The following is a 27,944-nucleotide window of genomic DNA, read 5'->3' on the forward strand; positions in this document are numbered from 1 at the left end:
CTCAGCTCTTTGTCACAGAAATATCTTGATAACTAACTGCTGTCTTTATCATAAAAATTGACACTTATAATAAATCTCCAGGAGGTACACAAATGACAAAATAGACATTCAAGTTCAGCGCTGTACTTCCCAACCTACCCATCTCTTCTTCATTATCAAATACTACAAATGACCAAACAATGGGTAGTAAACCACATAATCTATACATCAGATATATTAAAGATTTAGCACATATGCCTTGTGGAGCTTGAAAGTTTAAGATAAATGTTTCAAATTGACTTTGTTTAGATAAGATATCTTTATTAGTCACATATACCTCAGTGGCATCTGGCACCATTTAGGTCAGCATGTTTTGCATGGAATACAATTAGTCACTCTCCATCAAGTGTATTTTATACAACAGTTTTACCACAATGCATGGTATTTCTAGGAGGTACAGTGGGTCTCTCCAATATCAGTGATTCAGCATAAAATTCCCCACTCAACCATCTTGGTCACTCATAGAGATTTTGTATTTTTCTAAAACAAATTTTAAATGCAACATTCCAAGGCTGGATCTTTGATACTTCCATTCAGGTATAATATTAACTTCAATTAGGAATCCCTTGGTATGGTTGGGTTCTAGGTCACTCCTCAAGGTGCCAGAAAGTGACCAACTTGGGATTCTGAACTGGTTTCTGGAGGCTTTAAGCAGAGGTGTGTTTGCTTGTGCTTTGATGTTTGAAATTTTCCTTCTTAAAATTTCACATATGTTGAAGTCTGGCAGCAATACTAGTTAATAGCAGCTGTAATCTGTCAATGAAGTTCAAATGAAGCCTTAAGTGGAATTCCTAATTGAAGTTTATATTCATGAATCTCAAAAAAGGTGAGATTCATGAATGGTCAAATTAAACATATCTTCAGAAAGGTTGCATTAGATTTAAACTCTTGTGGAAATGAAAATTCCAAAGACAGGAAAATATTCAGGAGTTTAGACTGCAACTACAGAGGGAGGATAATGTTTCAGGTCAACGATCTTTCAAAGGTACTATGTTAACCCTGTTTTTCTCTTTCCACAGATGTAGTCGGACTTCCTGAGCATTTCCAGTATTTTCTGTTTTTATTTCAGATTTCTAGCATTTGTAGTAGAAATGTTGGATTTGAAAGGAAGAATAAACTAGGAAAAGCCTTGCAAAATAATTCTAATTATGTTCTATACTAACAAGAGAAATTATATATGTAAAATGATCTATAACCAAATGTTTGTAGTTTGAATGATCAGAATTGCACTCCTGGGTATGTGCTTAAAAATTCACTTCTCTTTTGGACCTCAGTATGGATCTTTAGGTTAGTTTGTGGACATCTCTTACAGTTATCTTCTGGGGTTGGGTTGAATCTGCGTGGGTGAATAAAACTACTCAAGGCTCATAGAGAAGCACAACCCAGAACTCTTTTAGGAAGACCGAGTAGTCACCAGTCCAAGTAATATAACAGAAGATATTACTTGATGAAAGTTTGTATCACATAAAATACGGTGCACTAATGTGGCCTCTATACTCCAGACCTTACGTAGTTTTAATGCTTAACTGCAATTATAACATTTAATCATGTGTACATTTCTCTGAATCACAACTTCCTCCAGTAATTATTTGAAGGATCCCATCACCAATTATATACAGGTGATCACTCATATGCATAGTTCCCTTGCAAGAAGTCTTTTAAGTTTAATATTATTCACTCTTTAACTTTAGATGGTTTGAACATAATTCACTGTGGTTATCACTCAGAGTGTTCAGGTAAATACAGGAATCATTCCTCTCTGCAGCTATCTGTACCTTCCTTTATAATCCAAAAATCACAAGTGTGAAAATTTGCTGATGTAGCCTCCGCTTCAATTTTATCACCTTCATCCTGTTTCCTTGCTGCAAGACCATGAACTGTTTGATATAGAAATGTTTGTTGTTCAACCATTAGCACAGCAGAAATACTTTGTTGGGGAAGGAATAAGCTTATCCACATTCCGAAAAGTTGTTGATTAGGTATTACTCTCGTAACGCTTCTGATATCGACCACTTTCAAATATAGTTGGAGACAGAATCAGTCATGTTAATACCATCATCACCATTTATGTGTTGACTTGTAAATCTTTTTTGATATTCACACCACAGGGTTTTGGGAACTTGCTTGTGTTTGTAAGAACAGCTTCTTCATCATTTCCTGTCAGCTCCCAGTCTGTTTGAAAAGTTGACTTCAGAGCCCCTTCACAACATTCAGGGACAGCACTTTCGGACATTTTTTTATCCATGTTGGTTTGTCAGGAGTTAAGAGCACACTTACTGAAGGTTTTTTTTGTTGACTAGGTACTCCTAATTACAATCATCTCATTTATTTCCAGTAGATTCAAATGTAATTGTTCAGTCCTCAGCATTAATATAACCGGACTTTAAATTGCCCGAACAAATGTCTAATTGGTGGGTTTAAAACTTAGTAAGTGCAGTTAGCTCATTTTCCAGAACCAATTCAAGTTAGATGTCTATAATAATAACAACAGGAGATTAATTTAAAACTGGTCCCAAGTTGCCATGAGTTTCTGTTCTTGCTAAATGTTATATAAATCATTAAACTGCCTGCTGCTGAAACCATGTGCCATAAATCCACCAGATGTGCCTTGTGATGAGTGCCCCAAGGAGCCATCTTAAGTGGTTATACTCTGGCTCTTACACCATGTGAACCCCTCAGCTGCTGACTAAGCACTGTAATTATATCAGTCATAGAGTCATACAGTGCGAAAACAGGCCCTTCGGCCCAGCGAGTCTGTACTGACCGTCAACCACCCATTTACACTAATCCTACATCAATCCCACTTTATTCTCCCACATTCAACCACTTGCCTACACACTGCGAACAATTTACAATGGCCAAATAATCTACCAACTAGCACGTCTTTGGGATGTGGGTGGAAACCGGAGCACCCGGGGGGAAGGCCACACCACCACAAGGAAAATGTGCAAAATCCATATCTCTCCCCTAATGCTTCCCCTTACATATCAGATTCCAGCACCTCCACACACTGTCCCTTCTCCACACCTCGCTCCATCTGCTTTTTTTCTCTGCCTTCGTCCATTATTCCCTAGCCTGACCTGCCTATCATCCTTCACCCTTCCTCAGTCCACCAATCACCTTGGGCTCCTGCCTCACCAGCCCCCCCCCCCCTCCCCTTTATACTGACTACCTCTCCACTCTCAGTCCTGATGCAGGGTTTCCACCAGAAACGTCAAAAACTCCTTTTCCTGCTACATATGCTGCTTAAGCAGTTGTGTTCCTCCAAAAGATTGTTTGTTGCTGTAGCGCAGGAAGTGATTATCAGAGACAGATGAAAAGATTCAAGATGTGCTCAATGTTCCTTGACAAATTGCAACACCTCCACCTCCAAGGTCACTTACCTTTTCCCCTGCTTTTGTAAGAGTCAGATCTGAAACTTGCCATATTCATGTATCAGCTTTTTGTCTACTTAACCTCACTCTTGAAGAAAATTCACTTGTTCTTAAGAATAAAAATTCTCCTGATTGAATTTAATATAAAAAACTTTCCTAGTGGTATTCTATCTGAAACGTTGAGGTAGAATGATCCCACCATGTCAGTCACAAATTCTAAGCTTTTTTTTTACAAAGGAAGTGAATTATTCAACAATTTAGCGAGTACTACAACACTGCCAGTAGTAGAGCGATGCTCAGGTGAACTAAACAGATTAACACCTTGATAAGAAATGACAGAATTGTTACTCATCCACTCATGGCCCCACCATTCAGTTCTAGTCTTCAGTTGTTTGTGATTTGCAGGTTTGGGCTTTGGCTAAGGAATCTCTCCTTACCTGTTTGAGACCCTTGAACCTTATTAAGTGAATGAAAGCAACTGCATTAAAAATGTACTGTAAACTGTAAACCAATCACCCACTAATTATCTTAATTTTACAGTTTAATGCTCCAAATTTGCATGACAACCATCACCCATATTTCGATTGTAGTGCTCTTGGGAACAATTCAATTTACTAGCTAGTGTCATATTCAAGTTAGACAAAGATCATATTTGCATACTGTGCCAAGGTGGTGGATGGAACATGATGGACAATAATTTTCCCATGAGCTGCTGGGAATGAAATCCATTTTGTTAGCCTCCAGGTATTTTAGGCAGAAGATAAAACAAAACAAAGCAAATTAACGCATGGAAGATTTTGCACGGCGGATTTTCTGAGCTTTGCGTCAGTAATTTAGTTTTGGCTTTCAAGTGGGATAAGATGGAATGAGAGAGGTTATTTTCCAATTAAAACATTAAAACATCAAAAGATTTTTGATTGAAATTATCTGGCTGCAAATTCCTAAATGAACAATCCAGCCTTTCAAAACACCATTTGCCTGGCAATCATTAAGGATAAAAGAATTGGTTCATTTTTGTTTGAATAGGTTGGTCTGGTCCATTTCCAAGATTTACATTTGCCACAATCAAATATGTTCTGTGTTATTCAAGTTGGTAACAGTCTCAAATGCATTGGAAGATTGTAAGTTCGAGGTTCACTCTGCCACCTGAGTACATCATCTTGGCTGGCATTCCAATGACATTCTGAAGAAATCCTTCAGCAGCGGCTCTGCAGAAAAGCTGAGGATGCAGTGAAAGTATTTCCTAAAGGGAGGATGCCTGGTTCAGGTAGACGGCAACAGCTCATTACAAGTTGAGGAAGAGTAGTACATTTTACTCTTGTCCTGGACCAAAACATCTCTCTCTAATAACACCACCAAGAATAGTTTTATTCAATTCAAAGTAATTAATCGCATATGAAATGCTTTAGAACGCTGTCACAAGTGTCAAACCACTGCACTAAAATAGTGCTAACACTGCTGGCCCTCAGCTTTTGCGTTTGAAAAGATCGTCACCAGCAGCTATACTTTCTAAAATCTCTGACACTGCAAAACCTTCCAAGGCCCTTCACGGAGGCACGAGGGTAAAAAGAACGAGGAAGGTGTGATTAAAAGATTGGGTCAATAAAAGTAGGTTTCATGTAGGATGTCAAAGTAAATGCCATAAAGAGGAAAGGAGATAGCTGACATCATAGTCAACAACTTGGGGGGGTGGAGAGGTGATGTGGGTCAAAAGAGCTGGAGAAGATGCCCCAGAGGCTAGAGTGAGAGGAAAGGGTGGGTCTGGCTGCTGAAGGCGGGAGGCTTTGGTGGGTGGCTGGATGAAATGAAAGAAGTGGGAAAGATTCTAGATGGAGGGTTGAAGCTGTGGAAGGATTTAAACATTAAAATATTAGGAAGAGAACTTAGAACATGAGAGGTGATGTCAACAAAGGTGAGACTGATAAACTGATACATGGACAATCAAGATTTTGATGAGCAGTGACCATATTTTCCATATTTCCTTGTGACATGGGAGGCCGTTCAGACTATCGAGTCCATACAGTCTCCCAGAGCAATTCCATCAATCCCATTCCTCCAATCATTTCTCTGTAACTTATTCTCTATCACATGCATGTTAACGTCACTCCTCCCCTCTCCAGCTCCCTGAATTCCTTGCTACACTACGTGTAATTTACAGTAGTCAATTAACCTTACAACAAGCATGTCTTTGGAATGTGGAAGGAAGCCACAGTACCAGAGGAAACCCATGCAGCAGCGGTGGCGGGGGAGACATTCAAACTCCCCAACAACAGCAATGGAGGTGGGGATTGAAGCTGGGTTGCTGCTGTGGTGTGATGGTTGCACCACCTACCGTGCCACTTTGTCATTACAAGCCAAAGGAAACCACAGAGAGCATCACCAAACATATACTCGGCCTTGTTTTGATTTCGCAAAAGCTGTCTGTTCATCAACTAAAGAGGATTATGGAGAACCCTTTCCAGATTTTGCTGCTCTCAGATATTCATTGCCATTCTATAATATTGTATTCTTCTCTGTCAAGTTTGCTAACTCCACCACTGTTACAGGAAAATCATCCTCTACTGTCTATATTACATTCTTGATATCTTATCAACATCTTCATACAACAAACTTGAAAATTTATCACTGAGGCATTCATTAACATTATTGTATCGGGGCAGGAAGGCAGCCAACCTGCATTCTTGAGGATTCCATTGTGGGAACTATGGACTTTGGTTCAAGGATGGCGAATAGAAGTTTGTGGTTGGTGGACCCTTATGACATCAATGTGATCACCAGTGTCTCCTTTCCATCCCAGCATACTTCTACTCGATCTTTGTTTGTGTGTGCAACACAAAAGCATCAGGCTTTCTCTAGCTGTTCTCTAGAATGTGTCTTATAATTGCACCTACTCCATACATGGAGGCATTACAAGAATCTGGTGCAATAGTGCCCCAGGATGGACTCATTAGTGAGATTTTTCCTGCAGAGTTTGTATGTCTTCCAGTGTTCCTTTCCCCATCTCCATGGTCCATCCTTCTTCAGCAGTTGATGTAGTGGTGTCACTACCATGCAAGGTCCAGCAGTAAAATTGGACCACACTGTGGGAAGATCAAAGGTCTTGGGTTTCTTAACTTTGATAATAGCACCAACCTTCTCTTTAATTGGTTGCATCCATCATCTGGTCTGAGTATACTGCTTCTTTCTTCACAAAGGCCCATTTACATTCTATGCTCATGAAACCTCCTGAAAATTTCTTTGGGTATTTAGAGATTTTGCTTCTCTTTGGTAAATGTGAAGAAAATATCATTTTGTTTGCATAGACATTGTTGAACCCCCTTGGACACCTTGTCCATAAGGCAGCTTGGCATATGAATGAAGCTCCTTTGGGATGTTGATTGTAAAATGGTGTTACCTTTTTTATCCATAGTACATTGTGCATATGTGTGTGACAGGTCCAACTTAGTCAAGGCCTTGCCACCTTCCAGTTAAGTCTATAGCTCCTGTGATGTCATCCATGGCTCGGTTAAGGATTAATTTATAATTCCTGAAAGGCAGATGGATGACTACTTTAGGCATTCACAGCAATGGGGGTCACCCACTCTTTCTGTCCAGTCTTGACCAAGTCACCCTGTCATTCAGTTTTGTCTGACTCCTCATCAATTTCAGCCTACATCTAGGCTTGCAGTAAATTGGCTTAGCATTTGGCACATTGTACATGTGGTCTCACACTAAATAATTCTTTTAAACCTTGCTTAATTCTTTGACAAAACCTTTTACGAATAGAGTTGGTTTGTTTGTGGTACTGGCTGCCATGATTTGACCATTATGAGAAACTGTGCATTACATCTGACTGGGAGTTATCAATGTCTCTCCGGAATGTGTCCTCAGACTCACCGCTCCCTTGCTTAATGGATCTTTGTTGAACTATTTGGTCAACATGATTGAGAGCAGTTAACAGTTGTATCGATGTTTATATTGACAAACTGATCATTAACTTCTACTTTAATTTTCAAATCACTGTATTTACACTTTCCATTATTGCCAGAAGTTACATCTATGTTATTTAAGATATGCTCTTCATGCTACTTGTCATTTTCAGTGTAGATTGGAGACATTTAGCTATGGACAGAGATTGGATAGGTTGGATTTGTTTTCCCTGGAGTGAAGGAGGACTGAAAGGTGACCTGATAGAGGTACATAAACTTATAAGAGGCAAAGACAGGGTAGATGGTCAAAATCTTTTCCCCATGATAGTGGTATCATAAAAAAGAGGCCATAGGTTTAAGGTGAAAGGAAGGAGTTTTAAAAGGGATTTGAGGGGAAACTTTGTTACACGGATTGTGGTTGGTATCTGGAACTCATGCCAGAGGAGATGGGGGAATCACATATCAGGTACAATCACTACACTTAAGAGACATTTAGACAGGCACTTAAATAGGCAAGGTATAGAAGGATACGGAACTAATTTGGGCAAACAAGATTAGTGTAGATGGCCAAAAAGGTTGGCATGGACGTAGTGTGCCGAAGGCCCTATTTCTATGCTGTACAATTCTATGACTCCATTGTACGAGCCATGTGGCTGCCCTTTCAATGGGAACTTTCTTGGCAGACAGTATTCTGCTCTAAACTGGCATACTTGTGATGGATGGTCTTCATTGTATCAGTAGCAGCTTTTCTCACTAGTCCATTTCACTCATGTTACTCAGGCTTTGAAGCAGAGCTCCCACCTTTGCCCATCTATAGTGTCCATACAGACAATGTTCACCAGCCAGAATTCTTAAGCACTTATGGAGCCATTCTTCATCAATGGGTGATTTTAAGTACATTTGAACATTAAATCTTATGTATTGAATAACCTAATTTGACTCTGCTCATCTGTTAAACTGTGCATGACCGTGTCCTGTAGCACTCATTTCAGGAAGGTGCCAAACTTAGAATAATCGTAAAACAAAAACAAAAACTACATATGTTGGAAACCTGAAATAAAAATAGAGAATGCTAGAAATATTCAGCAGACCAGGAGAGAGAAACAAAGTTAATGTTTCAAGTTGATGATCTTTCATCAAAACTGTGAGAAGTTGGAGATCAAGCATGTTTCAAATTGCAAAGTAGGAGAAGGGAAGGGAAGACAGAGGAAATGCCAGTGATGGGGTGGAGACCAATAGACACTGAATGACACAAATGGTGATATTGCTGGCTGAGAGAATGTAGTGAAGGATCATTAATAATAAATGACCAGTTGAGCCAGATTCTTCAGCAACTACAGTGTCAAGACAGATGCTTCAACACAACCAACAGTCTCACCTGACCTTTGAGTTATAGTTTATACAACAGTAAAATATGCCCTTTGGCCCACTGTGTCCATAGTCAAGTAACTATATTAATCAAGTCCTATTTTCCAGTGCTTGGCCCAAAGTCTTCTTTGCTCTGGCATTTCAAGTGCTCATCTAAATACTCCTTAAATGTTGTAAAAGCACCTGCCTCCAACATCCCATCAGGCAGCAAAATCCAGATTTGATCCACACTTAGGTGAAAAATATTCTTCCTGAAATCCCTTTTAAATGTCCTTACCCTTACCCTAAAGCTCTGGCCTCTAGTTTTAGGCACCTCTACTATGGGGAAAATTTCCCACTATCCACTCCATTTATGTCCCTTTTAATTTTCTATCCTTTCATCAAATACCCCTCAGCCTCCTCCACTCCAAGGAAAACAAAACTCAACCCATCCACTCTCTCCTCATGACTCAAATGCTCCAGCCCAAGCAACATCCCGGTGAACTCCACCCCTTCTTTTTCTTCCCCTCACCCCCCCCCCACTCCTTTGTCTTCCCTTATTAATATGGCTCCCTTGCCCTGCCTTGATGACCTGCCCATCTCCTGTCCTCCCCTCCCCCATCCTTTATTCCATGGTCCACTGCCCTCTCCTACCGGATTCCTTCTTCTTCACCTCCTCTACTTTCACCTCTCAGCTTATTACATCTTCTCCCCCTTCCCCACAAACCTACCTTCCCCCTCTCGCCTGGACTTGCCTATCCCCTGAACTCACCTATCTCCTGCCTGAGTGTGTCCTCCCCCTCCTCCCCATCTTCTTTTTCTGGCTTCTGCCCTCTTCCTTTCCAGTCCTGATGAAGGGTCTCGGCCCAAATCGTCAACTGTTTATTTCCCTCCATGGATGCTGCCTGACCTGCTGAGTTCCTCCTGCACTTTTTGTGTATTGCTCCAGATTCCAGCATCTACAGAATTTTTCGTGTACTGTTGAATCTCCTCTGCACCTTCTCTAGTGCAATCATATCCTTCCTATACAGTGCAGACTGGAACTGTACACAGTACTCCAGCTGTATCCTCACCAATGTATTATAAACTGTTCCATAACCTCCCTATTCTAATATTCTATGCTCTAGCAAATGAAGGCAAGTATCCCATAAAATTGGCAGAGAAGTAGCAGATGGAATTTAATTCTAAAACAAATGTGAAGTGTGACTATTTGGGAGACAATGTTCGGCAAGTATGATTAACTCAATGTCAAACAAAACTATCAGAGAGAAAGGAAGATGAAGAAAGAGACAAAAAAAGGAAGAGAAGAGTTTATAAAATATATTGTATTTAATATTTCTGAGAATTATTAAAATTTGAGAAATGGGAATCCACAATTATTAAAATTTTCAAAGTTAAAAAAAGATGTGTACATCTTTAAAAGTTTGCTTCCACCGGAACGGTTAATGCATGACTTTCTCTGGTGAGTTTACTGGGTATTTATCATGTAAATGCTGCAAAGTTCACACAGTACCATTTGATTTTAATGCCAAGCCTTTCTGTGGGATGCTGGTATTGCACACCTTCTGGAGAAACAGGCCAATTCAGACAGCAGCTCCCCAATTGTCATTCCTAACTGTGCTATGTGACACTGAATGTAGCTGTCTGGTTTACTCTGTAGTAACACGAACATTCTCACTATGATTTGCACTACACATTCTGCGCTTATGAGGCTGCACAACTGACAAATCAACTGAATTTTTCCAGTGTGTGAATCTTGCACATATATTGCTACTTTCGTTGACGGTGTTGTTCAATGTCAGGATGTCCTTTTTCAAGTGGACTGGCTGAGAGTTTATGACCACACACATATTTGTGCATATTTATAGTAGCAAATTGCCTCAGAGCATGGTAGTAAGGAAAACTGATTCAACCAACAAATACATTCATGCACTGTCCAAACTGCTACATTGGGATCAAATGTCAGTATTAAACGAAATGCAGCTTCAATGAAGGTAACAAGGATTCTGCAAGTTCTTTGTAACTTTGGCTCAGATAAAATTTGCACAAAATGTATTAGAATTTGGAACACACATATTGGTAAAGTAGTGTGTTTTTTTTTGATGTGTTGCTTCTGCTATTTTGTTCAATGCCATTGTAACATTGATCAGCTTGGATTCAAAGATTCACAGCAAAGTAACCTTATAATGCTGAAAGGGGACACTGAACTTTGTCCATACCAATATAGCAGCAGCAAAATGCACAATTTCTGCTTTCCATCAAGGGGATTTTAATTATTGTGTGTGACATGCAGAGCAGTTACCAGCTGCGGTGTAACTAGTTGTGGCTTGCCTTCTGTTTCTTTCTTTTTACCCCCATGGCACCTCTTTGGTGACAGGTTCAGGCAGGCTGTCTGTCATTAGAAGAGATGTAAATATGCCCACAGCTTCCCAACATGTGCCCCCGCCCAAATTTCTCCAGGAGGGAAGAAAGGAAATTACAACAGGATGCTGTGAGCTCTGGAGAAACTATCAAAATAACCTCAGCCTATTTTGAGTTTATAACTACTATGGCATCTAATGATTTTAATTACATGTGAAGCAAACACACCATCCTGTTCTGTACAACTTGGCTAAAAGTAGAAACGACTGAACTTGTCCAGCAGAAATGCTTGAATCAGCATTAACCAACACGGGAACCAACTGAGACCATGAAAGTATCAAGATTTGCACATCTGGAGGCTCCTATTTAAATCATGATTTTGGCAGCTTTCCTCTCTTTTTTTCCCCCAAAACTGCTCCTTTGAGTGAGAAATCTTGTAACAGCAATGAGTCACAAAGCATTTGTCATTAATGATTCATCCAGGACAGTTCCAACAGCAAACATTCATGCTGTTTTATTTCTTACCTTGCAACAGTGACTACTCTTTAAGCGTACTTCATGAATGGTGCTACATAAAAGAAAGCCTTTGTCTCTTTCTGACATAGTGGAAGTGACTGTTTAATTAGTACTTTTTCTTCCAGCCTCCATATAGTCATCTCATTGAAAACGTAAATTTAAATCTGAGTGATGACTGTTTGGCTAGCATGGCTAGCCTTTGGCACACAGGTGCTGTCGATGGTGCACATGCACACCATCAGGATCACACAGAGTAGGCAGTTGTGTGACATGAGCTACCTCATCAATGCTACCTTGATATCAGTGTTGATGTCTAGGGGCTGAACACTCCAGCGAATGCTCTGACCTAAATATTCCTGGCTGAACATCCCTTCAGCAGTGTGAGGAACCCACCCATCCCCATTCCATCATCCTAGTTTAAAGGGTCATCAACCACTAGTTGCCAGATCAGCTGTTTGTTGATTCTTCTTATCATGGTTTCTAGATTTTTGGAATTGCAGAACTCTACAGGGTTTTGTGTGGCAGTTCTGAAGGAATTTTGCCGACGAGGTTTCTGTCCAAGTGCCTGATATCTGTGCCGTAATTCCCATTCCCCTTGGAACAGAACATGAGTGACAGCATCAGTAGATGGCGTGCAGAGAAGGGCAAGCTGGTGGAGGGAGGAGCAGGCAGGGGACTATAACCCAGTGAAGAACAATGTGGACATGTCTGTTCTTCCATAACGATCTCCTCAGTGAAACCTGTCACCTACAACCTCTAAATGGATATCAAGATAACCATGGCAAAGAACTTTTTTTTGAACTGAGGGCATTTCACTGGGACTAGAGATAGTTGAAACATTCTGGAGGAATAAATGTCTCCTCATCTCAGTCCTACATCACCAACCCTTATCTTGAGATTATGTCCTTTGCCCTGGACTCTTCAGCCTGAGGAAACAGCCTGTCAATCCCTCTCAGAATCTTATAGATCAACTACCTCTCATTCTGCTAAACTTCTGTGAGTATCGAACTATCCTACAGTCTCTCAATTTGGATGTCAAACTGCCATCTTTGAATATCTTTTCTGTCATTGACTAGAAGACTTGTGCCATCCATTAAACAAAAGTCACATTAATTTAGATATTTTTTTTAATAAGACAACAAATATAGTGAATACAATTTATGAGGCTAAATATCCTCAGCTGTAGTGTTTGATCTATGATGAACTCCTTTTGAGGAACAGCACCAAATCGTTCTTTCTATTTCAACACTTGGAAACAAAGCAGGAATAATGCCAAAACAAACACCAAAGTTTTTTTAAATGAATGCAGGTGCAGCTAATGGCAAGCAAGAGAATTTTGTACTCTGATGTTGTTGATCATAATATGAAGACCCCTGAAGCCTTGCAATCTGTGAGTTGCAGACTTCATTGGTCAGGGACACCTCACACCACGGCAGAAGAACTAACACCAACAGAGTACAGAATGGGGTGCTGCCTGTTGGCCACAGAAGTGATGTAGTTTATTGGCATCTCACAATTCCTTCACCTGTTTTCAGGAGCTACTGAACTTAACCCCCAAAATTTCACTTCAGAATGCCCAATGGATTTATATGTCAACTCCCTTGTACTTACAATCAATCAATAAGGCAATGTTTTGGAGGAGCCACTTTCCTCTTTTGACTTGGAAAAATAATAACCCTTTTTAACTGTTTTTTTTCTCATGTTTCAGATTTCCTCATGACAGAAGGTGGCCAATCAGCCTGTTGAATTTATGCTGGCTCCCGTAGTAATCCTCTCAATGACATTTCCGTGCTATTTTCTTTGTAACCTATTCTCTCTCACATGCCCATCAACTTCCTCCAATTCTCCTAGCACCTTCCTACGTTAGGGGTAATTTGCAGCAACCAATGAATCTGCTAACCAGCATGTCTGAAATGTGAGAGGAGGATGTGCTTCCAGGGGAAATCCATATGGTCACAGGGAGGATGCGCAATCTCCACACAGACAACACAGGAGGTCAGGATTGAAGCAGGGAGACTGGAGCTGTGAGGTAGCAACACTAACTGCTCCACCACTGTGCCACCCCCTACGTATAAAAACCATCACGAGGTTAGGCACTGAGCCAGATTAGGAGACACGATTGGTTAAAGAGATAGATTTTAACAATGATGGAAATGCTAAGATTGCTAAGGTTGTTAGATCGTGACTTTTAACAAAGCATGTCTTGTCTTGTGAACACAATACTGTTAGTTGGAATTGTTAAACAGTCAATAATGCAGTGATAATGTCATTATAGAGTGGACGTGGAGAGGACATTTTCATTAGTAGGAGAGTCTAGGAATAAAGGGATGTCCCTTTAGAACTGAGATGAGGAGGAATTTCTTCAATCAGTGGTTGCTGAATCTGTGGGATTTGTTGCCACAGAGGGCTGTGGAGGCCAAGTCATTGGGTGTATTTAAGGCAGAGATTGATAGGCTGTTTATTGGGAAAGGGGTTAAGATTACGGGGAGGAGGCGGGAGAATGGAGTTGAGAAAAGCAAACAAAAGTCAAACAGACTCAATGGGCTGAATGGCCTAATTCTGCTCCTATATCTATGGTCTTATGGAAAGGAGTCTACTGAGGTGATAGGGCATTTGGAAGGAATAGAACATAGGAGGTTTGTAGGAATAGATTGAGCCATATTGGCAATGTGGCAGAGCTGGACAATAAAGGAGACATACTGGAGGTGAATGGTAAGATCTAATATATTGAAGGTTGCGGAAAGATTAAGGAGAATGAGGAGGGATATTATGTTTTGGTGACGGGTATAGAGGATCAAATTTATAACTTTACAGAGCCATTTTGCTGTTGTGTGGGCAGAAACGTTGTTGAAAAGGTTGAAATGGCAAGCTGTAAGAGAGATGGCCATGAATCTGCGAAGTGCCTTGAGGATGAAATGGAGGTTTGAACTGGAGAGACATTAGGAAGAAGAGAGGACTTAAGGAAAGTGATATTTATAATTTTGAATGGGAGGTGGCAGTTTTAAAACAAGAAGGGAAATGGACCTGGTTAGGATTTTATTGGAAACACTTGCATTCTTTTGGGGAGTGGCTAAGTGTTCTGGATAGACTTTTCCAGTGCAGTACATTCCTATGCTGAAACACAATATTAAATATGCTTTTTTGGCAGTTTGGCAGATCGTATTGAGATAACCTTGAGGGACTCACAGATGTTATAACTTCCCAGCTATTATCTGCAAATTGAAGAATATGTTGAGTTACCTCCCAATAATAGTGTGAGTGACAGCTGTCTCTCAAAACATCATTACTGTCAGCCAGTTTGTTCCCTTGGGTGGAGTGTGTTGAAGGAAAAGAATGAAGAACTATCTAAGCCTTCTTCAGGAAATGTCAGGGATTTTTTCACACCAAAAGGAACAGGCAGAGAGAACCTTGGTATGAGTTCTCACTCTGAAGGAGAATACATTGAAAACTGGAACGTAACAAAAAAAATCATTGCAGGATATTCAAAACAACATCTGATTTTAAATAAGACATTTGTTGGTTTACACATACACATGTAATGAAAAAGATTGTGCAATTATCTGAATAGAATATTCTAGATACTATTTGTAAGACACTTCAGCATGACCCAAGGACACCAACTGTAGGTTTCTCACAAATCTGTGATTTTCATTATCAAGCTGGACAATCAAGGAGTGGAGGTTCTTGGCAAACCATTTGTTCCAAGTTCCCATCTGAGTCACATCACCTTGATGTTGACATACATACTTCACCTTTGTTGAGCCAACATCCTAGTACTCTGCACCTAACTACACTGTGGGAGCATCTTCACTCCATGAACAACAGTGGTTCAAGAAGGTTCTTTATCAGCTTTTTAAAGTGACTGTTAAGAAGGCAATGAATGCCAGTCTGGTCCACGTCCCAGAAATAATTTTCTAAAGTATACATTTTTCATTCCCATGTGATTTTGTTTAGCTTTGACTATCTTTTGAAAGGTAATCTGGTAAGTGGTATTTAAAGCAGCCCTGGTCTGCTTGACAACACAATTTCTGCCACTGGACCAGAGCCGTATGATTGATGCAAATGATATAATTTACATTATTTGGCAGCTGCATGAAAACAAATTGCAATACCTGTTCAGTTGATTAATGGTTGAATAACTGACCCAGTTTAATGTTCACTTCTAATTGCTTTAAGTGCTAGCTATTCCATTTCCTATCAGCTCAAATTCTTATGTGCTTAGGTACAAAATATCAAATTAGACTGATTACATATTTATCATAAACGTCCCAAGTTCTACATAAAGTCTGTGGCCAAACTCACTTTGAGAAATGAAATATTTACAAGATAAAATATAATTTTGTAATTGAAAGTAACTAGCATTACAGTCATAACTTGTGGGAATCAGGAGTTAATCAGTATATTTGGTCAAAAGATCAACAGTTTGGTTTGGTTTGGTTTGACTGTGGATTTCTTTCTATTGGGAAGAAGAACCATTTGTAGAAAGAAAGGCTTGTATTTATGTAGCACTTTGCAAGTCTTCAGGATGCCTCAAAGGACTGAGCAACTCAGAGTTAACTTTAAGGTAAATCACTGGTGTCTTTAAAAGTGAATAAACCTTGTAACATGGGCTAGTAATTATTTGAAAAATAGAACTCAGAGGTAGAGCTGTGTGCTAACCTCAAAGTTGTGAGATGTGATCAAATGTTGATTTGTACTGGGATCACTGCTCTTTCACATGTATATTAATGGCTTGGATGGAGGAATATAGAGTTTTATATCCAAGATTACAGATAACGCTAAAGTTAGGAAGTTCTACATTTAGCAGGTGGAAACTAGAAAGGCCCATCGATAGACCCAGAGACGGGGCAAAAGTATGACAGGTGGATGTCAATGTATCAGCCATTTTGAGTTAAAGAAAAATTGAGTGCTTTCTTATTGATGAGTTATAAGGAACAGTTGAAAATGAATTTAGATATCAATTTGCATAAATCACTAATGGTAAGTCGAAAGGTACAAAAGGTAATCAAGGTGGCAATGGAATGTTAACCTTCACTTCAGGATTTTGGAATACAGAGAGGAGGGGTGATGGAGAGGGGAAAGGTGTTGATACCCCTATAGTACAAATCAGAGCCCATATGAAGCACTGTGCTCAGTTTTATGTACCAAGCGTAACTATGGATATTTAGAAAGACTGCTCCTTTTGATTAATGGATTTAATTATGACAAATGCATAAACTTGACTTGTATTCCCTTGAGCCTAGAAAGTTGAGAAGTAGTCTAATTGAGATATCGAAAATGACAAAGGGATTCAATTGGCTTGCTTCAGAAAAGCTATTTTCTTCTGGTGGGGGAATGCAGGATGATGTGAAATAATCATAAAATTAGTGAAGTATTTTTGGAAGTGAAATCAAAGGCACATTTTCCCTGCCAAGTGGGGTTGAAATCTGAAACATAATTAACGATGTGTACTTATTCAATGTAATTCAGCTCTGAGGTAATGAAACATTCCACATCTAACAAACATTTGTCACCAAGTCACAGAGAGGAATATCAGGATAGATGACCAATGACTAAATCAAAGTAGGCTTCAGGGAACTTCTTACAGCAAGAGAGGGAAAGGGAGAGGGAGACACGTTTTAGAGAGAGAACTTGAGAGCTTTTGCCAGGGGCAACCAAAACCAGGGCTGCTGGTGGGAGAGAGATGAAAAAGTTTGGAATGTGCATCAAGCCAGTAATGAAGCTCTTGGTTGTAGGGCAGGAAAAGGTTGCACAGAAAGACAGATGGAAATTAGAAAGGCCCAACGATAGACCCATTGACTGGGCAGAAGTATCATAGGTGGATATCAATGTATCGAACTTTGAGGTCAGCCATTGTAAGGTTAAGAAAAATAGATAATTTTTTTGTTGATGAATTACAAGGACCAGTAAAAAAGAGGATGAATTTAGTATGTGGGTGGGCAGCAGGGTTAGGTGGGGACTGAGGCGGGACTTATTTTCAATAGTCCTCGTGCTAGTTTTTGAGGATTTTGTAACTGAACAGCTGTTGGAATGAGAGTCAGCATAGGCCAACAAGCTCATGTATAATGGCTGAATAAGAAGTGGAGCCAGTTAAAACACGGACAGCAGAGATTAGGGTGGATGGAGGTTTTCAGTGGGCAGCAGTGGGAGACCAGCCAGAGGAATGTTGGAGTAGTTAGTATAGAAATAACAATGGCATGGATGAGGATTCAGCAACAAGTGAGCAGGGGGAGCAGCGAGGTTACACAACTGGAAGTAAGCTGTTTTAATCATGGAATCTCTATGTGGACAAATGATCAGTTGCATTGACCAAAATCCCAAGGCTATGAGAGGACTGGCTCTGCTTAAGACAATTCTAGTGAATGTGTTGTGGTGGATAGCAGGAACAATGGTATCACTCTTCCTTACACTTAGTTGTGTAAACTATGATAAACCTTTAACTTTCACACGTTTAACTTTTGCTGTTTCATGGGTACAGTGTTGATGAGCTACTTAACCCATCAGTTCTTTTGCTAATGAGGAAATCATTCAACACAGTGAATTTGACCCCCAGGAAGATCTCAACAGGAGGACCTCCTCTGGTTTTAAAAGTATGAAATCCTTGAAGAAGGTGGCAAGAAGAACAAGCCCTCCCCACCAACGGTCTGGCCATGGGTAGAGTATCAAATCTCCCACCAACAGCTCAGGGTTGATGCCTCTACCTGTGCCCAGGCAACTTGCACCTTGACTGGATTCAGGGCAAATCTCTCAACCAATAGAGGCCTCATTCAAACCCCTACATAGGTAGGGTATCAAAAAATTAAGAATAAAGGTATGCAAATGGTGTTAAGGTTCATTTATTAACCATGATCTGATAGAATGGTGGACCAGAGTTGACAGATATATAGCCTCAACCTGTTCTAAAATTGTTTTGCTAAAAAGACAATTAATTTATGCACAGCAAGGAGCCCACATCATAATGTGTTTTTGCAGAGTTATTTCATGGTATTTCTAATCAAATTGTCATCATGGTTTTAGAGCCTATTTATGGTTTTGCTGCAAGTATTGGATAGAAGAATTATTCGCATTTATTTCTAGCATGGTTATATATCGTGATCATTTAACTTGTTACTATAAAATCTGGTGTATACCCCCAGCCATGCTTTTATGATCTTCCTGTGCAAGATTCCAGTTTATAAACTATTCTGATTCAAAAGATTGTTACTGAAGGTAGTTGGAATGCAGATCAGATAAGACCAGATATATAGGGCAGAAATTTGTCTCTACTTGCTTGCAATGTATGTATAAAATAAAGGAGTGGGTGCCCTAGTGGTGCAACAATTAGTGCTGCTCTCTCACTCTTCTAGTGACCTGGGGTTCAATCCTGACCTCCTGTGTTATCAGTGTGGAGTTTGTGGGTTCCTCTGTGTCCATGGAGGTTTCCGATAGGAGCCCTCGTTTGCTCCTGAGTCCTAAGATGTGCTGTGAGGTTAATTGACTACTATTGGCTATTGTAAGTCAATGGCAAAGAATCAAAGGGGAGTTATTGGGCACGTGAGAGCGAATAAGTCACAGGGTTACAGGGAAATAAAGAGGAAGAGGGAGATTGATGGGATTATATTTGTGGGAGGTGACATGGACTTGAAGGGCAAAATATTCTCCTCTGTGTTACAGTAATAAGTAAGTGTGCAATGTACTCACAACTGAAATTCAATTCCCTTGAAGTCAATGGAGCCAAATTTTGGAAATGGGGTACATACTGTAAGTTTGAACAATGATTGAGGACAAATTTTACTCATGGGAAATTGCAGCTACAACTATAATGGCCACACACTCCGAGCTGAACTGGCGCTTGGGCCAAAATCAATTTTAGCCCCCTCCCCATCAATTACCTTCAAGCACCAACTGGGGACCACTCTTCAGAATGAGCAGTTGGAATGCTAGCCCCTTGGGTATAGTTGGGGTATTTCTCAGAAAACATTCAGACCACTGAAATATAGTGGGATGGTGTGATTCCTGGAAAAAATGAGTCAGCAGCTACAAGTGCATTTAAATTTACCAGATAAACTGAATATGCAAGCAGTATAGCTTATAATTCTGGAAAAATACAAACATTGCTTGGTTTAATTATTTATGCAGGGAGTTAATAATCAGAACGGCCCAGTAGGAAAGGCTGGTGGCAGGAATGAACGAAGGAAGTGTTTGTGATGGTAAGGTTAGATAGATGAGATCAATTGTTTGAAAGGTCTCTTCCATTGAACCTCTCTCATGCTTTTGCTGTGCTTGTTATTAATAATGGAACCCGACAACCATAAAAAATAATTCACTGCTTTTGTAACATGCTATAATTCCCATAATGGTCTTATAGCTTTGCTCAGACATTTTTTTGTTGAGAATGTTACATATCAGACAGCATAGTTGCTTGTCAAGAGTGAATTGGCAGAGTAAGAATGACACTTTGAGGGTCATTCCTACGATCAATGCTCACTCAGCAGGGTAGGTGTAAGTGAAGGAACCACGGTTCAGGGGTCATTGCAGGATTAGCCCTTGACCTTCCCAGAAACAGCTGGAAATTAATTGCTAAATCTAAGAAGCCTCCTTTGCGTTGAAAGCAGCTGCAGTGACATTGGTTAAATGATGCTGTTCTGAGGACACGATTGGATGCTTTACTGCTGAGCAGATCAATATTTCATTCTAATGAAAATCTCAGGTTATAATTCATAGAAGAAGTAATGAATGCGGAGAAACAAAGTCCATATTTTCATTTTTGTTCCAAGCAATTATATTTTGTACTTCTTACTCTCTTTTTTTGCACTGTTTTGCACAGTAGGCAATAATCCCTGAAATTGTGCTCTGTTCCTCTTTCAGTCACTTGAATGGAGCTATTCATCATGTTAATGTTGATAGAATTCTAATAGGTCAATGGTACTATTAAAATAATTTTGGTACAATTCTAATATTTACATTAATATTAGTACAACTGTAATCCAATTTGGAATGTCATAGGCTAAAGATTTGATTGCATTTGGACCCAGATGGTGAAAGTTTCATAATAATGAGAAAATGCCACCCAGGACATACCCTCTTCTCATTACTACCATCGGGGAAGATGTACAGGAGCCTGAAGACCCACACTTGATGATTCAGAAACAGCTTCTTTCCCTCTGCCATCAGATTTCTGAATGGTCTATGAAACTATGAACACTACCTCGTTATTCCTTTTTTTTACACAATTTATTTATTTTTGTAATTTATGGTAACTTTATGTCTTTGCACTGTACAGCTGCCGCAAAACAATAAATTTCACGTCATCTAAGTCTGTGATAATAAATCTGATTCTGATTCGTTCATTCTGTTTCTGTGACTTTAGGTGTCCACTTTAAATATTGCCATGGAATGTTAAGCATTCACTTGGGTCCTCAGTTTAACATCTCATGTAAAGGACTTATTGCCAGCAACACATCACTCCTTCAGTGAACCGCCGGAGTCTGCTGACATAGATTAGGTGCTCAGTTCCTGGATTCCACAGTCTAACAGTGAGATGAGAATGCTACCAGCAGATCCCATCTGACACAAATATTTTATCCATCTTGACCTTTAGAGTGCTGGGAACAAGTAGCTGTGGAGCACTCGCAACAAAGTATATCATTCTCTTGGTTGGGGAATGGGATATAAAAGTAAAGATTTATTTAATACCTGCTCAAGGCCTTTCTTGTGTTTTTAGTATGAGTAGTTTATCTCATCAGGGGCCCTGAGTTCTGGACAATCTTTTATTCATGTAAAAGACCATCATTACTCATCTGTTCCTGTAGCTCCATGAGTCATGAGTCTTTTGAATTCATAGATAAAATACCATTACTCACCATCAAAATGACGTTCTCTATTTAATACCCAACATTAGGAAATATGGAGGATTTAAGGCATAGAGCTGTCAGTAATGTGAGAACAATCTGCTTCCCCAATAAATTAAAACCTCATCCTTATTTGAAATGGTTTATTTTCTAGAGAAACATTGCAATATAACACACCAATAAAAGAAGAGTAGATCAGGCCTCTTTAAGGGTTAAGATGTGAATACAATTGAAATAATTTCCACTGTGATCGAAAGACTGCTAGTCATTTAACAGTTGGTCAGTATACAGGCTTAACAGTTGCATTGCTTGAGTGAAGAAAAACATTAAAACAAAATGACATCAACATACAGTAAAATCATACACTGTAGGAGGCCATTCAGTCTTCATGCCTGTGCTAGTGGGTTGACAGTGCTATCTAATGACTCCTCCTTCCTGTTTCTTCCCCCAGTCTTGACAATGTTCTGAAAACAAATTTCTTCACTTGGATCTTGTGGCATAATAATCCTTGCAGGAGTCCCGAACCTTCAGGAGATTTTCTTATTTCACACGGGTGATTCTAACTTTGGACAGTGGTGTAAAATGGATCAGCATGGTTAGGCACCTCTCTCAGTTTTTATTTCTGTGGCTGATTTGAGATAATCCATTTTCCACAATCATCTGGATTTATAATGACTGCCTGCTGTCCTACCTTGCACATCGTGCAGTCCATCCTTCCAACATGGAGGAGGTAGTGAGCTCTAGGTGATCACTGGCAGACCCAGTCATGGCGCGGGTCTCTTGGCTGGGTCTCAGCTTCCACGGTAACACAGGCAGAAGGCACCCAATGTATGAGTGCTGCAGGGGAAGCTCAGACTTTTGGATGCATGGTTAGCACGTTGCCATTATAGCTGTAGACCCCAGCCTTCATAGGGGCTTTAAAGGTGTTGTGGTAACCATCAATCCATCCTGCAATAGACTGTTAACTGATGGAGAGTGGCACCAGCTCCACTGAGCACAAAGCCTGCTGTCTTCTCATCCTCCCACCACTTCCATTGTAATCTGTAGACTCTCTGCCATCCATTGGCCATCCAACCTAGACTGCTGCCATTCTTGGTGAGATGGTGCAGTGTGAGCTTAAGACATCTAGGTCCACAGCTGCCTGAGGTCATTCCTCATGGCCATCTGCAGCCCACTCCATGATGATTCACCAGCACTGAGTGAAAGGGTACCAAGCAAAAGGAAAGGCCAGGCAAAGTAGACGCAAAAATGGCTACCGAGGAGGTACACATGGATGAATACTCAACAAATAAATGGCTTTGTTTTTTGACAGGATATGTAGAATTGTTTAGAATGTTGATTTGCTTGACCCTTGCATCTTTGGTTAAATATTCCAGCAGAGGAGACCAACCACAGAGAGATGACAACATGACTCAAGAGAGATGGACATGACTGGCAGGTCAGCATTTAATGTCTATCCCAAATTACCATCCAAAATGCTGAGGAAATCTCTTCCTGACCTCCCCCAGTGCAATCAATTGGGAAGCTCTGACAAAATGAATGAGAAGCCATGGGGGAACAGGAATAAACTTCCAGGTCAGGATGGTGTGTGACGCAAAGGCTACATTACAGCTGTCTAAACATTCTGCATACTATCCTTCTTCTTCCACATGATGGATTTTTGTCGGAAATGTGAGAAAAATCTTGGATCCTTGACACTGGCAAAACTTCTGAAATGTCATGTAATAATAAAATTGGCTTCTTTAGTCACTGTAAACCACTGAAGCAGATGTCTTATCAGTGCATAATTCAGATGGAACCCTACTACCATGTGGATAAGAAGAAGGAACAAAATGCTTGGTGGTTATTTAAAGTGATTACATAGAGAAAGAATATGTTACAGCAAAAGTATAACGTCAACCCTGTATACATAAGAGAGGGAAAGGTTGGAGTCGATATCTTGCACAGGTTTTATCTCTGCACAATACTACATTTTCAGTCCTGGGACAATGCTAGTGTTGGCATCTAATGTCCATCTGCACTGTGTGACATGGACTCAAAACATGGCCCACATATCTTCTGAAGATGTCTGGTGGGATTCGGAGCTGGCAGACCAGATGACAATGCCAAGTCTTATTAACAACAACAGCAATCCTCTGAGATGCAAACAACCTTCTGCCTTGGGAGAGGAACAAAGACGTGAAACGAGACACTTCTACAAGTATCAATAATGGATTCACCATATAGAGAGGGGCCATCATATGTTTTAAATAAATAAAATCCATGGCCTAGAAATTAATCTTTTCTGTTCCAAAATAACAGGCATTGTACAGTTGAAAATCAGGTTAATATAACATTAATCAATGTTGCGCACTTTCCTGGGAGAAGTGATACCAGTCGTTAATAGCATGTGGACTTGTTGGGTGAGTTTTGTGTACCCTGTCACTAATGTCCTGGTGTTCACCTCGCCCAACTGACGCCTGTAGCAGTGAAACTTTCAAGACCCAGTTCCTGGTGAGATTTTACACCATATCAGCCTTAATAAACTCTGGAATAGCTTTTAATTAAGACAGAACTACTCAGCAGGTCAGGTAACCTCTGTTGAGAGGAAAACAGGGTTTAATATTTCACGATGATGACTTTTCATCAGAAGTACATTCAGCACTTTCAAATTCAAGTTTATTGTCATGGGCATACATACTCAGGGTATAAATGCCATGAAAATTAGCTTTTTGCAGCAGCATAGTGCATTACAAGCTTGACAAACATAAATTGCATAAACTTAAATTAACATTAATTATGCATAACTTACATGACACAATAAACAAAAATAACATAACATTAGTGCAAGTTGAGGGAAATATAGTCTGAGTTGGATTTAAGGTTTGTTCAGGTCAGTTCAAGAACCTGGTGCAGTGGGGAAGAAGCTGTTATTGAACCTTGAGGTGTGGGTCTTCAGGCTCCTATACCTCCTGCCTGATGACAGTAATGAGAAGAGTAATGGTAGGGGTCCTTGATGATGGATGTTGCCTTCCTGAGGCATTGCCTTTTGTAGATATCTTAGATGGAGGTGAGAGCTGTACCCGTGATGGAACGGGCTAAGTCTGCCTCTCTCTGTAGCCTCTGTGTTTATTTTAGATTTCCATCATCTGCAGTAACTTGCATTCAGTTTTCACAGTTGCTGAAGCTTATCTAAAGGATCAGGAACATCCATTCTGCAGTCCCAAGCAGAATGCCGCACAACTCTCTGCAAATCAAACCTCAAGTAAATCCATATGTGGATCCCAGTCAAGGATCCCCAGGTGGTTTCAGCAGGTTTGGTAGCCAGAAATGCCAGGGGACATATTGCAGATAAGTGATTCCATGTTAATCATGATAATCAGATGAGAAAGGAGTGAGAAAACTGGATAAAGACATCTGACACTGACAGGTGGCACTGAAAACCTTCTCCATATGGGCTTGTGGGTACACACTTCCTGTGGCAACGATGTCTATATAGGCTACCCTACCACAACACTCACTCACATCGGTGACCTCTGAAAACCCCAAGAACATGCTCACACAAGTGTCTGTACAGCTCTTAGAGTCAAATGAAGGTCACCCTCACTCTCAGGAAACTTGCCCCAGGATATTTGCAGGCTGACTCTGCTGATCTACATCACGTACTACAGAATTTCTTCAACCTGTCATGTTCTCATATTCCCAGACTGAGAGATGAAGTTCCTTCTTTCCAAGTTTCAGGAATGCCTCAGGGCTCCTGTCTGTTCCCAATGACATCTTGTTTCTCGGAAGGTTTGTGGCCATTTCAACTTTTGTTGGTCAAGGATGGTGGTTAGGCTGGGCTGGGTAATTTGGCATGGAACCAGCTGATTTCTTCAACATGTTCCTTCCAGCACATGCTGACTACCTTAATAGCTCCTCCACCTATGTTCTTGGCTCACAGTGGGAAGGGCTCTTGGCTGTTTGAATCATAAATAGCCTTGACAGAACTGAAGAATCCACACATGACATAGTTATTAGGGTTTCACTGTGTCTCCAGTGCTCTTTTCGCCCACCATCTGTTGTTTAGTCTCAAGTCTTCGGCTGGACCTCAATCTTCAGTGCTGTTTCTTTTCCCTTGAGGTATGGTGGAGCTTCCAGTCCTAGCAGGCCATGTATTTGTGACTAATTAGCATGTGAATCTCCAGGTCATTTTCATCATACTAGTCCTAATGTTTTCTGACAGGGAAGCCAAGATTCCCTTTGGAGGTGCTAATTCTGTTAACCCCAAGGGCAGTTTGAACTCAGTGGATACTCTAGGTCTCCTGTTGGTTGAGGTCATCTGGTTGCTTGTGCGGTGCTGTCTGAGAAAATACCTTGTCTGGTCCCTGAGACCTTCAACAACTTCTTGCAGCCTGTTTTGGGGCCACACAGATTGTGATAACAGAGCAAAGGTCATTCCAACAATCATGGTACCTATTATGGTGCAGGTTATACAATGTCTTCGTCGTCTCTCAGTTGGATGATGATATCATCTAATAGGTGCTGGGGGCGGGGGTTGTTGCAATGACATCTTGTGCTTGTCTTTCTGACACAGCATGTTAGTTTTGACAAACCTGTGCTCCAGGGATTTTGTTAGGAGGAGGACTTTGCTAGAGTTCACTTTCCCTACTCCCCCCATGCCCATCACACAAAGGAATATGAGTGCATCCTTTCTAATCTTGGTATTGAGTTCATCCAGGAGAATCAGTATGTCTCCCTCTCACATGTGGACCTGAGCTTTTCTAAGTTCAGTGTAGCAGTCCTCATCTGTAGCTTCCAGAGTTGGGGCATATAGTGCTGGGGACTGTAGTGTGCTGGTTCCGTGTTGGAGTGTCACATAACACACCTTGTCGCACACCCTACATTGCAGAAGGAAAAAAAAACTTGACCTGTCTTCACCTGTCATGATGAGGACCTCCAATTCTTGGTCAATGTGACTAGTGGAAAGGTATTTGGCTGCGTTGCAAAGGTCCCAAAAATGCAAGCATTTGTGGAGGGCACTCATGTGCTTACCAACACCTCTTGTCATTTTGCTTTCACTACAAGGAGGCTGCCCCCTACATGCACTATTCTTCAGAAACCTGTACAGGTTCTTCTTAGAGAACTCTGCCATGATCCTCTCATTACTGCAGTATGCCCTCATCCCTTGCCAACAATCTGCAGTACCTGAACGAGTGCTGGAAGTAACGTGAATGTGATTCCATGAGGATTACTGCCCAAAGTTAGATCTGTGAAGAAAGGTGTTACTAACATGGGAAATTTGACCCCAAATGTCTGCCATTCCAGAAGTCACAGAGAGGGTCCACTCGGACTGTTTTGGAACTGGTGTCTACAAAATTTGTGATGTATTTAGATCTTTTTAAAGCACTGCTAGATTTTTTATCACTGGTTTCATGATGAAAAAAATCACATTTCTAGGCCCTTTCTTTTCTCCTAAGTTCAGAGGTAATGGAAATTGCAATGATAACTGTGCTATGTGGGGACCTTTTTCTACTTGCAAAGAAATTATTCTGGCCACTTTAAACCTGCTGGGAAACTGTTAATCCACCAGACCCATGAGAGATTTTAATCAGACATACAATGATTACACCCCGGTAAGCTGCAGCCAGAGACGCTGTGATCTGTTTGATTGCCAATTGCTGCCATGATTCAGAACTTATCTTGTCTGCTCCTCTGAGCTGTTGACAGATTCCTTTCTGAGGTATAATAGTTGCTGTGCACTAATTTTCTGTCACGGTTGATATATTCACATGGGTGCTGCGCTGAGGAAAGATTTGCCCTCCATTTAGTGTTGCAAAATCACAGATATATCCTTCCTGGAAAAATGCATTGAAGATTTCCCACCTTTACAATACACCCACCCCCCAACTCCACATGAATTTTATTTCCACGGAGGTGAAGCAGCAAAATGGTTCAAAGAAAATAAAATGAATATCCATATAAAAAAGTAATTCATCTATATGGAAATTGCAATGACATTACTTCAATGGTACTTTCAAAACAATTTTTATAAATCAAGTGGTAGAAAGGATCTCTCTCAGCACAGGAACGCCATGAGGCAGTGGAGACTGGAAGAGATTAACGTCACACATTTCTTTCTATTGATGTGCAGTTTTTCCCTGAGAGGTCCAATTTTTAATAGAAACCAAATGCATAGAAACTGTAAAGAATTAACTGCGTGGTAAATGTTCACCCAAATCAGCAACAACAGCTGCTTCTGTTGACAGGAAATATATTTTATAGAAGCAGAACAATAATTAGCTGAGCTGTGGGGAAATTCTATTATGGAGGGCTCCTTGGGCCTGCAATAAAAATGACACCAGCCTCTGCTCCAGGCTTTTGGCTGCACATTCTCTATGTTAAACAGAACTGGTCACTCTCTAACCCATCTCAGCATCATAATAATAGATAAAACTAAAGTTATTGGAACTTTTTAACTGATAAAGTGAGCTATATTTTTCAACAAATCACCATTGAATTTTGTTGAAGCTTTTTAGACTTGGATCTAAGTTGTGCAATAAATTAAATTATCTCAGCTCTTCCCTTTATATAAGTATAAGAACTCAATA

Source organism: Pristis pectinata, chromosome 25 (assembly GCF_009764475.1).
Source record: "Pristis pectinata isolate sPriPec2 chromosome 25, sPriPec2.1.pri, whole genome shotgun sequence".
Taxonomy (NCBI): domain Eukaryota; kingdom Metazoa; phylum Chordata; class Chondrichthyes; order Rhinopristiformes; family Pristidae; genus Pristis; species Pristis pectinata.